Source organism: Hakea prostrata, chromosome 5 (assembly GCF_041222555.1).
Source record: "Hakea prostrata isolate BN-2017 chromosome 5, UWA_Hpros_2, whole genome shotgun sequence".
NCBI lineage: Eukaryota > Viridiplantae > Streptophyta > Magnoliopsida > Proteales > Proteaceae > Hakea > Hakea prostrata.
Genome location: NC_142604.1, coordinates 58,637,189 through 58,648,025, shown reverse-complemented (window position 1 = coordinate 58,648,025; position 10,837 = coordinate 58,637,189). Strand labels below are relative to the sequence as shown.

The following is a 10,837-nucleotide window of genomic DNA, read 5'->3' as shown; positions in this document are numbered from 1 at the left end:
TTGTGTCAATGTAACACCTATGAATATTTGTATCTGCAAGGCTGCAACATAGATTAATGAAGTACTTTTCTCTTCCTCCAAACAAATAAAAAAAGGAGGAAGAAGGAAGCGGTTCCAGCCTTCTAGGGCTCCCATTAACTTAGTGGCCAGCTATTGTAATTTTTTTTTAATGAAATAAAAAGCCTTCATTAGTTAAATGTTGAAAGACTTAAATTTAGGACTTCTTCACTAGGAGGTGATGGTATATACGATTGAAAAATCTGAAGTTGACAAGTTGATTTTGATTTTATCTCTCTTAAAGAGGTTAAAGAAGTTGAAGACAATGGTGTTTTTGGACCTTGAGTCCAAGAGGCCAGATCCAAGGCCTATGTAATTTTCAAAATGCAATGGCCTCTAGTAGTTTAATAATAGATTGGCAATGGTGTTAGACACCGTTTTAATCCGATTCAAAACTGCATCAAAATAAAAACAAACCAAAACCACTATTTTGTAAAAAGTCTGTATTTAGGCTTTGGTGTTTTCAGCACGAAATTGTTAAAGCCCAAACTTGAACTGTCTCAAGTCGGACCATTGAAACTCATGGGTGCGTATATAGAGTTTTCAATTGGATGCATGGGTCAACTTGCTCTAGGCTTGGGCCCTTACTTTGAAATCTTGAAAACTGATCATTTGGATTGTCTATCAAAATATGTTGGTATGAGTCAAACGTATCATTACACATCATTCTTGCTGACGACACATATAATATTTCTATCTCTTATCTATAAAAGTCTTTTTTTAGAGAAAACAAAAGGAGAAGGGTGGGAGGCATGTCCATCAAAATATGTTGGTTTGAGTACGAGTCAAACATAGGTTACTCAATTGGTAAGAATGACACCCCTTCTCCATGCAGAGTTGTTATTTAAACCAACACTTTTTAATGAAGAGATTGTAAGTTTAACTCTTACTAAGGCATATTAATATTTTTATTCCTGGCTTAATAAAATTCATTTGTATAAAAAAAAAAATAAATAAATTACACCCCCTTACTCTTACAGTCTTACTGATGCTATGTAATATTTTTTACCAGGAAAAAAAAAATGCTATGTAATATTTTTATCTCTTGCATATAAAAAATTATTTTGTGGAGAAAACGAGGGAATCGAATATGAGAATTTCTTTTTTTCCTGTTCCGACGCTTGAAGGTAGAGTGGCTGTAGTGATGGTGGAAGTGGTTCTTTCAGTTCGCCATACTCTCTCTTTCTGTGCTTCTTCTATTTCTGGGTTTGGGTCTTGGTTGTCATCATCAAACATAACGATAACAAAACATGGAAAAGCAGGGCTTCTGCTTCTGTTAATATTCCTGGTTCATCGTCGTCCGAGAAACAAACAGGTGGTGAACAATTATTCTTCCGAAGTGTAACAACAGAGAAGAAAGAGATGGTGTTTTTCTTGGATGTGAGCTCTATGTTACGCAGGAAGCGAACCCAGCTTACGCTCTTTCCGTTATTGGCACTCTGTCTCTTCTTCTCCGACGTCAGCAAATGTGACCCTGTCAGCTGTAAGCCCCAATTCCCCGGCCATGAATCTTTCTCAACTGAAATACTATGCTTTTTAACTGTTTGAAGTTTAACTATAGTTGCTTGCTTGCAAGATATTCGTCGTCGAAATGCCCATAATTGGGCTCGAGGCCTTCTATTGGATCACTAATGTCAGCTTTGGATCTCTGTAGCTGAATATATAGACTGAAATTTGAAAATTCAAGCAAGCAGAACCCCCACTGTTGTTAGGATCATGCATATTTGACTGCTCTTTTTGGGAAGTTGGTCAAGTTGAACTCTGAAAGGTGTTCGTCAGGGGAGCCAGGGTCCTTGGAATTTTCTTTTTGGGACCATTGGGGAAGATAATAAAACGTGAGGTCTATAGGAAGAGATTGATACAGGTTTCTATCATGTGTTTGCGGGAGGATTTGTTACTTGCATGAGTGGGAATAGGGTTGTTTAGTGGTTATACTTTATTAGGTTGTGGTTATTTGATTTGGTGGTGGTTATATTTTAGTTGTGGTTATTGAGTTATAGTGGGTCAGTTATGGTTATTGTTATTTGAATTGTAGTGGGTTAGTTATTGTTAATTGAGTCAAGGTGGGTTATTAGTATTTGAGTTGAAGTGGGTAATCATTGTAGAGTCTATATATAGTCGTTTGATCGTATAATGGAATCGTGTGATAAAATTATACTAAAACTACTCTTGAGTAAAGAGGTTAGGCTTCCTCAATAAAGCCAGTTTTCCAATCATTCTATCTTCTATTCCAATTCCCATGTGACCATAGGTGGAAAGAAACGAACCACCCTATATATACCAGCTTGGCATCAGAGCCTGAATATGGATGAGCATGTGGAACGATTAGAAGGGGAAGTGAGTTCTATTAAAGAGACGCAACAATGGATTTTGTCAAAGTTAGATAACCAACAATAGATGTTAGCAAAGATCGGAGAGATGTTTGATCGCATGAGCACTCAACCTCCATTCCAGACAGAGGGCGATAAGAGAATAAAACTCATAAGAATTGAATCAAACCAAACCAAACCAATGGGCAGCAAAAGTCTCGAATCACCACACCCACTTGAAAGTCTTCAACATCACAACAGACAGTCCATCCAAAACTGGTTAAGCTTGATTTCCCACACTATAATGTGGAGGAGGACACAACTAGTTGGATTTGTAGGGTGGAAAGCTGAATCCACCAAACACCGAGGGGAGAAAGGCAGGCAATCCAAGAATGACGGGTCAACTTTGGTATCAACCACAAGCAAAGGGAAGAGGGGGGGTTGGCAGAGTGTGAGGGCACACGAAGGTTGGACCTACCCATCCAAGATTTTTGGTGAATTAGTTAGCAGGTCAACGGATTATGAAGCAAAATTTGAAAGAATATCAAAAGGGGGCGGACCACCCAATAGGCAAATCAATTGCTTCGTGAGTGGGTTGTGTTATCACATCAAGGCGGATGTTTTGGCTGCACGTCCAATGACCTTTTCAGATGCAACCAGGCTCGCACGATTATATGAAGCCAAGATTACATCACGCGAACTACCTGCAACCAACAAGGAACCACCAAATGAAGGGGCAACATTACCGATCCGACGGATGACAGCTAGTGAAATGCAAGAAAGGAGAGCTAAAGGGCTTTGTTACAATTGTAATGAGCGATTTGTCCCAGACCATAGGTGTAGGAAACTCTTCCTAATTGAAGGGTATGAAGTTGAAGACAAAGTAACACCTGGCGTTACAATTTTCAGAAATTGACCTTGAGGACAAGGTCAAACTCAAGAGGGGAGAAACATGTTACATGCATGAGCGGGAATAGGGTTGTTTAGTGGTTATACTTTATTAGGTTGTGGTTATATTTTAGTTGTGGTTATTGAACTATAGTGTGTTAGTTACTATGGGTAGTGATTATACTTTATTCTGGTTATTGTTACTTCAAGGTGGGTTATTGGTATTTGAGTCGAAGTGGGTAATTGTTGTAGAGTCTATATATAGTCGTTTGATCGGTTTAATGGAATCATCTAAGAAAATTATATTAAAACTACTCTTGAGTAGAGAGGTCAAGCTTCCTCGATAAAGCTAGGGTTCCAATCATCCTATCCTCTATTCCAATTCCCATCATAACCATAGGTGGAAAGAAACGATCCACCACGTATATACCAGGTTTCCACAAATGCCATAACTACTAGAGGAAGCGGATGAGTGATGTTCCAATTGAACCATAGTGCTTGTCATTTCTGACTAAATCCATCAGACAGTGTCTCAGATTGGTTGTTCTTTCCAATGAATCATAGAACATCTAATGAGATGACTGATGGTCGTTGCAAAATAAAGTTTTATCAGGTACAAAATATGTTTTAGGGATAACTTGTCTCTTCGAGATCGAATTTTGCTTTAAAATTTGCCATGCTGCCTTGGTTCCCTGTCGGGAAGGCCGATAATCTTCTCCTTCCTATTCCACAGAAGAGAGTTATTTATCAGAACAAAAGAGTGGGACAAGCATTAATCAAATGGCATTTGTAGTTATGTTTGAAATGGAAAATATGGTTAGGAAAACATTCAATCGGTGCATCATGAAAAAGCATACAAAACGGAAGTCGCTTGAGTGCTCTGGTGTATGGTAGATTGCTAGCGACCCTATTTTAGTGAAAATTGACCGAGGAATTGTACGAGAATTATTTTATGGACAGCCTAGCTAAGCAAGTGGCCATTGCTTTATAGATCTTTTCATGCTTGTAGTGCACCTGGGATGCTTACATTGCTGTTTGGGGTGCAGGCTGCATATTAATTTCCTCCAGGAAAGGAAGTGTTAGCTTTTCACTTTAAGGTGCTTCTCTACGCGAGCTCTGTATATTCTTTCATCTTTACATCTCAGATAAATATTTGTTATTCATTAAAATTCCCCATTACTATATTTGATTGTTAATATAGAGGATGGTGATTGCTAGAATTCTTGTACATACTCTTATTCTGTTTGGTAACCAATTGTATGCCTGACGCAGTTATGGCGCAGGTCATTGACCTGGTCACTTATTTGCAGCAGTGTGTTTTTGGATGACATATATATGTGCTACCTAAAAATCTGATGTTTAGCTTTTCCTGCTCAACAATAGATAATGACAACTAAACATACCCTGTAGTCCACAAAACAAGAGGATAATCGAATTTGTATACTTACTAGACTTGTATGATAATTCTAGTTCTTAAGAAATACTCTGTTTGTCATATTATGTGTTTCCTTAGTTTTGCTCAGAAATGATTACACTGCTTCTTTACTTTATCTTTACTGGAAATCTTTCTTTTTCAGATTCTTGATGGGGAAAGAGAGAATGAAAACACAAGACAGCTGTTACCTTCATATAAGGCAAATAGGAAAATTCCAGCTCCCCAATGGTTCTAAGAAATCATGCTGGAAATTCACGTCATATTATTACGGATGTTCTTCAGAAGTGCAATGTGCCAGTGAGTGAATATTTCCAACCGCTTTAACTAAGTTATGTAGAAACATATTAAGATGTTCATTTTGTTAACTCAATGGAAAAATTAATTGTGATGTTGCAAGAATACATTATCACGTATCTTACGATGCATTAATTATTGATAAATATTTTCTTATCCACCTTATCTATCTAAAGATCAATTAATCTTAAGAACCATAAATCTCATCAGCTGTTTCTTATATTTTCTAAAAAAGGAAGTTATAGAATGACTTTAAACTGGCATTTATGATAGAGAAGGAAAAATGACCAAATTTTGTTCTCTAAGCTGTTACAGATAGATGATACGCAGATCTCCTACAATGACTTGCAACTTTTGTCAATAGAAACAGAAATTATAAAAGGAAAATAGGAAGGGGGTGCTATTTAGTTGCAATTTATATGAGACATATTTGCTTCCTTTTTCTGTAGCATGGATAGCCTTTTTACAAGTAACTAGTCCCCAAGGCATGCCGTTTTTTTTTTATCTTTGTGGTTTCGGAATCTCAACAGGGTAGACCTTGAAAAAAATGTTTATCTTGCTCCGTTGCCATCTTCTGGTTGTGGACTTGAGTTAGGAAATGGCCTCACCACAAAGCAGAGGTAAGGTTTTGTGCATGATGATCCTCCTCAAACCATGCATCGATGGTAGTTTCATGCATTAGATAATCCCTTTGGTATAAACCAAATTCTAAGGGTTGACTCGTACGATTATTGCCCTAGAATTGGGTTCACTCCAGGATCCTCTCTCTGTGAACCAGCAGTGTTATAGGAGATTTTTTGGAGAAATTAAGTAACTAACAGCACCCTAGAAGGGTTCAGCCAGGCGGGGAATTAAAAGATTGAAGGTTTTAAGGATCAATGCTTTGCTGTAATTAGGTTTCAGACTTGGGAATTGGTTTGGGATTGGTTTTAGGAGGGTTTAGAGTTGAAAAATAAAGAAATCAGGGTTCTGCTCCTGCTGTTTTGCATTTCCAGGTCAGGGTTTAAGGGTTTTGGGCTTAGGAGTGGGGTTAGATAGCTTCAATTGGCCTTGGGGATGGCTGTTGTTGTTTTATAGTTTCAGGTTTAGTCCAAGAGGTTTAGGTCAGTCCTAGTTGAATTAGGATAGGTTTGAAGAGTCCTAATGGGTTTGGGATTTTTGGATCAGGCTAGGGTTTGGATCGAGTGTTAGGGAAGGGGTGGGAAGGTTAAACCTAAAAGGACAGGGTGATTGGAGTTGGGTTAGGGAGATATAGGAATTCTTAGTCAATTAGGGTTTTAGGGTTTCAAGGAAGAAGGTGATTGCAGAAAATTCTGCAACCTAATGGGATAGGGTCTAATGGGGATTCTAAGGGTAGGACTACAGTCTAGGGAGGTTATGTGATCCTTCTAGGGGTGAAAGGAGGGGCTCATGGCTAGGTTTTAATGGAGTTTCAAGGGGAGGGGAAGGGCTGCTATCGCTGGAAGGGTAGGGGAGGCCTGCAGATGGAAGATTGAAGGGGGGGGGGGGGGGGGAAAAGGGGTTGGGAAGGGGCTGGGATTGCTGTATATTTACTTGGAGTTGAAGGTAGGCTGCTGTTAGGGTTGGACTGCTGCTAGACTTTGAAGATTGATTGCTGAAATTGAAGAACAATGGCTGAACTTGAGGAAGAAAATCAGTAAAATCTGCCATTGCCTCCCAAGAAAACCTCGTGCCTCCAAACTCATAATTTTATTCATCAATTTTAACCTAAGAAATTTGACTGAGACTCAAATTGGGAACATGGTAGAAGATCTTGCTCTCGAGCGAGATCTCGCCTCCTAAAAAATCCGAGATCTCGACCATCTCGGCGAGATCTTGGTCGAGATATACAATTTTTTGGCGTCAACTCAGTGGCCCATCTCGGTGGATTTTAGGGTTGCAGTTGGGTTGAAACTAGGTATTTAGACTATTTAAGGCATTTTGAATACATTGGTGGCCTTGGATTTGTCAGAAAACAACCCTATGTATGATTTCTAAGTCTACCCATAGTGTGAAACCGAAATGTTGTAGGATTAGGGAATGCAAGGTTATACAACATATAATATAGAACCTTTAAGGCATATAAATGAAAAGCAAGTGTATCAATGCATCAAGCAACCTTAATGTTATCAAAATTCCATCCATACGAGTATCACAATCTCAATTTTCAAAAATAGAATAATAAAATTATACAACCATTAGAAGTTCTATATAAGTCATTAAATTATAAGTTTATAAGACAAGTCGTGAATGATTGATCTTCCTTCGATGTTGTAGATGTGCTAAGAGTAGTTGCAAGTGAAAATTCAGCTAAAATCCACAAAAAAGGCAAAAATTGAGAGTTCCAACAAGATCCAGGGCGAGATATGGCGAGATCTCGAGCAAGATATCCCAACTCTCTGCTCTCGACCTCCATCTCGTCTCACCTAGCTCAAAAAACAAGATATCTCGCCGAGATCTCCCACCATGATTGGGAAACCTTATCCATTAGGATTCCCTTACAAAAAGGCTCTTAAAAGAAACCCTACTTGGACTCATACATAAGACGTCTTGAAGGATTACCTCTATTCCCCGTCCCCCGGCTGTTGTTCCCTAAGGAATATGCTCATTGTTGTCTCCTGGGGGCCCAACTCCCAATTCCATCCCTCTCTCTGATCCTCTCCCTTTTGGATCCTTCTTGTATTTCGGTTTTCATTTAATTTAATTATTTATTCATAAAAAATAAAAAAAAGGACGTCTTGAAGGAATCAAATTACTAACTCTAAGAAGGAGTCCTACTTGAAGAGTGGACTCTTAACTCATAGCCTTACATATACTAGGACTTTGTCATAACTCACAAAATACTAATCCAAATAAGAAAAGGGAAATTTTCAGCAACCCCCTGTGTTACCCTCTAAAATTAATGCCACACCTCGAGTTACCCTATTTATCAATTAGACCCCCTATAGGGGAAAAATATATCAGTGACACCCCCTACTATTAGGAGGTCAAAGTAAAATGTTGATGTAAGCATGTCAAACTTTTCGAAAAGACAAGAATACCTTTGAACAAAAAACCCTTCGCTCAACTTGTCTTCATCTTCCACTACGATTTGCAACCACCCCTCTTATTCCATTGTTGTGTCTTCATGAAATCTATTTTCCACAAATATTTTTTTGTTTTCCTCTCCTTTGCCATCTCCTTTTCTTAGAATGTGAGGGCTATATTAGATACGGATAAATAAAAACTAACAGAGACTAACTGTGTTAGTAATAGGGGTCTGATCAATAAATTGGATAGTTCAGTGGTAATTGTGCTACTAGCCTGAGTGGCCACACTTTCCTTCTGTAGGAACATTGGGTGCATGTTCAGAGAATTCTGAATGAAGCATTCCTTGAGTAGGGATTGCAGCTTGCACGATGGACAATATTGATTCAGGCTCAACCTGATTAACTTACTTTATTGTAGGTTTGAGCCTGATCTCAACCTGATGTTCTTCTAATTATGTAATACATTTTGGTTGAACAGAAGATGGTTCATCCAAGGGTCCAACTTTAACATTGTCTGTCGTGTATGATAGGCCTCCAGCCTCTTGATTAAAGAATCTAAAGCAATCAGTATACAATCTTAATTTTTTGTATTTTCTAATTTACTTCCCTCATTTGTTCAGAGCATAATAAGTGGAGAAATAAAGAAAATTGGTTGCATTGTGGAGATAACCCCATTGGGAAAAGAATGTGAGAATTAAAGGTTCTAGAAAATGAAATCCATGAAATGAAGTTTATGTTTATACTAGAAAAACAGAGGAGAGATTTTTCCCTTGTTTAGCCGGTGACTCAGCTTTGTCTGGAGGATATGATTGAAACGTTCCTTCATTTATCTTGATTTGGAAGAACACAACTTTCCACCATTGAGAAGAACCAACTGTTGATGCTCTGCATGTCATTCTATAATTTTTCTTAGAAAGTCTTTTAAGGTAGAAGATGAAGGTTGCTTTCTTTCCTGAAGGGTGCAAGTTGTGGTATTTTGTTAGTTTTCACCCTCTCTACATCTGACTTTAAGCATTTTTTTTAAATCTGCTATGAAGCAGATGATGTAGTAGCTAATTTAGTAGTAATCGAATGCTATGAAGCAGATGATGTGGTAGCTACTTTAGTAGAACAAGTTTTGGCTAACGGATTCAGAGTTGTTATTGGATCTCCTGATAAAGATTTCAAGCAGTTGATATCTGAAGATGTGCAAATTGTAATGCCCATGCCAGAGTTTGGCCGGTGGTCCTTTCGCACATAAAATCACTATATTGCTCAGTATAAATGCCATCCAGGCTCTGATTTGAGTCTTTGTAAGTGATGCGTCCAAAATCTGCTCAGCCCTTAGATCTCCTTAGAATGACCTGCAAAACGAAAGCGTCAGATGTGGCCCGACCGCTGGGGTCGGGAGTCCACCTCCGAAGGCTAAGTCAGTCGATGAACTTAATCACAAACGGCTTTGCTAGAAGTGCAGAGCTAAGGAATGAATAACTGGAATACGATTTAGATCATAAGCTGTTGGATTCTATTAGGAGTCTAATAAGAGTTTGTATAGGAGTTAAATTAGAGTTTGCATTCATGTAAACTTCTATTCCTTGTAATAGTCTACTTTCCACTTAATTATAAATAGAAGGCTTGAGATCATGGATCAATAAGTCATTCACCACAATCGTTTCTTTCAACATGGCATCAGAGCCTAAGTTCGATTAGGATCTTCTTCTATTTTTTTCTTTCTTCAAACCCATAAAACCATAGCAGATTATCTTTTTTCACCAAAACCCTTCGCAGTTTTTTTCTTGTTCTTCTACAACCTAATTCTGCAACCATAGCAGAAATCAATTCTTCAAACCATAATTCTGCAACCATCGTTTGGCAGAATTTTTTTCCCTTTTCAAACCCATCGCACCGCTGCACTATCGTTTCGGTTCCACCTCGAAGATCGAGAAAAAAAAAAAAAAAAGGAAAGAAGAAGAGAAGAAGAACCACGCTTCCGTTTCGCTTCTCGCGACAAGAAATTCCTATTGTTGCGATTCTTGAATTCCTGCTGCTCGTTGCTTTTTGCGATAAGAATCATAGATTAGAATCGGTTATCGCTGCTTCTTCTCGCAACTTCACTTGCCGCTGCCGTTGCTCTCGCTATTCGTTGCTTCTACTACCGGAGCTTCGCAACTTCGCACGAAAGAGACTCTGAAGAGTGAAGACTACTCGCTTGTATTTATGTTTTCTGTTTCGATCAGCCCAACCAAAAGAAAAAGAAAAACAGAAACGTAAATACTATGTTTGAGGGTTAGGTTTGTAAATTTACAAATTTTCAAGGACCTGTTTGTGATTTTCCATAGAATCGATCGAATCGGAATCGAATCGAATCGAATCGAATTATAATTAGAATCAGAATCAGAATCAGAATCATAAAAGAAAAAAAATGGTATTCCTTATAAGTATTTTTTGAATTTATTTGTTTGGGTGGTTTGGCTATTGTATTCTGCGTCATTTCAGTTACTTCGAAAGGTTGAAGATCGAAGAATCATGTAGATAATTTTGTCAACATGACAACTATTGATGGTACAAACCTCGACCACCGCTTCCTCTACTACCCATACCAACTCCTACCTTGCTATATAAGGTAAAACTTTTACAAGCTTTCAAGCTTCTTCAGTTTCTACTCCTTGGATCATTGATACAGGAGCCACAGATCATATGACAGGTTTATCCTCTTCTTTCTTACAATATTCTCCAATTTCTGGAAAGGATAAAGTTCGAATCGCTGATGGCTCATATTCTTCTATTGCTGAAAAAGGAACCATTTAGCATTCTCCATCACTTTCTTTGTCTAAAGTTTTACATGT

General features: G+C 38.2%; 1 long non-coding RNA gene across 2 annotated transcripts in view; it reads left to right on the top strand.

Annotated features, from left to right (window-relative positions):
* Nucleotides 1-1,146: 1,146 nt before the first annotated feature.
* LOC149016799 (uncharacterized) overlaps nt 1,147-10,837 on the top strand; it is a 40,479-nt gene continuing 30,788 nt past the window's right edge. The window contains exons 1-3 of one of the 2 annotated variants that reach the window (XR_016173375.1): nt 1,147-1,540; nt 4,301-4,351; nt 4,832-4,986. This is a non-coding gene — a long non-coding RNA (uncharacterized LOC149016799). The remainder of the gene's footprint in view (nt 1,541-4,300; nt 4,352-4,831; nt 4,987-10,837) is intronic. The other variant, XR_016173374.1, reaches the window with a different exon arrangement.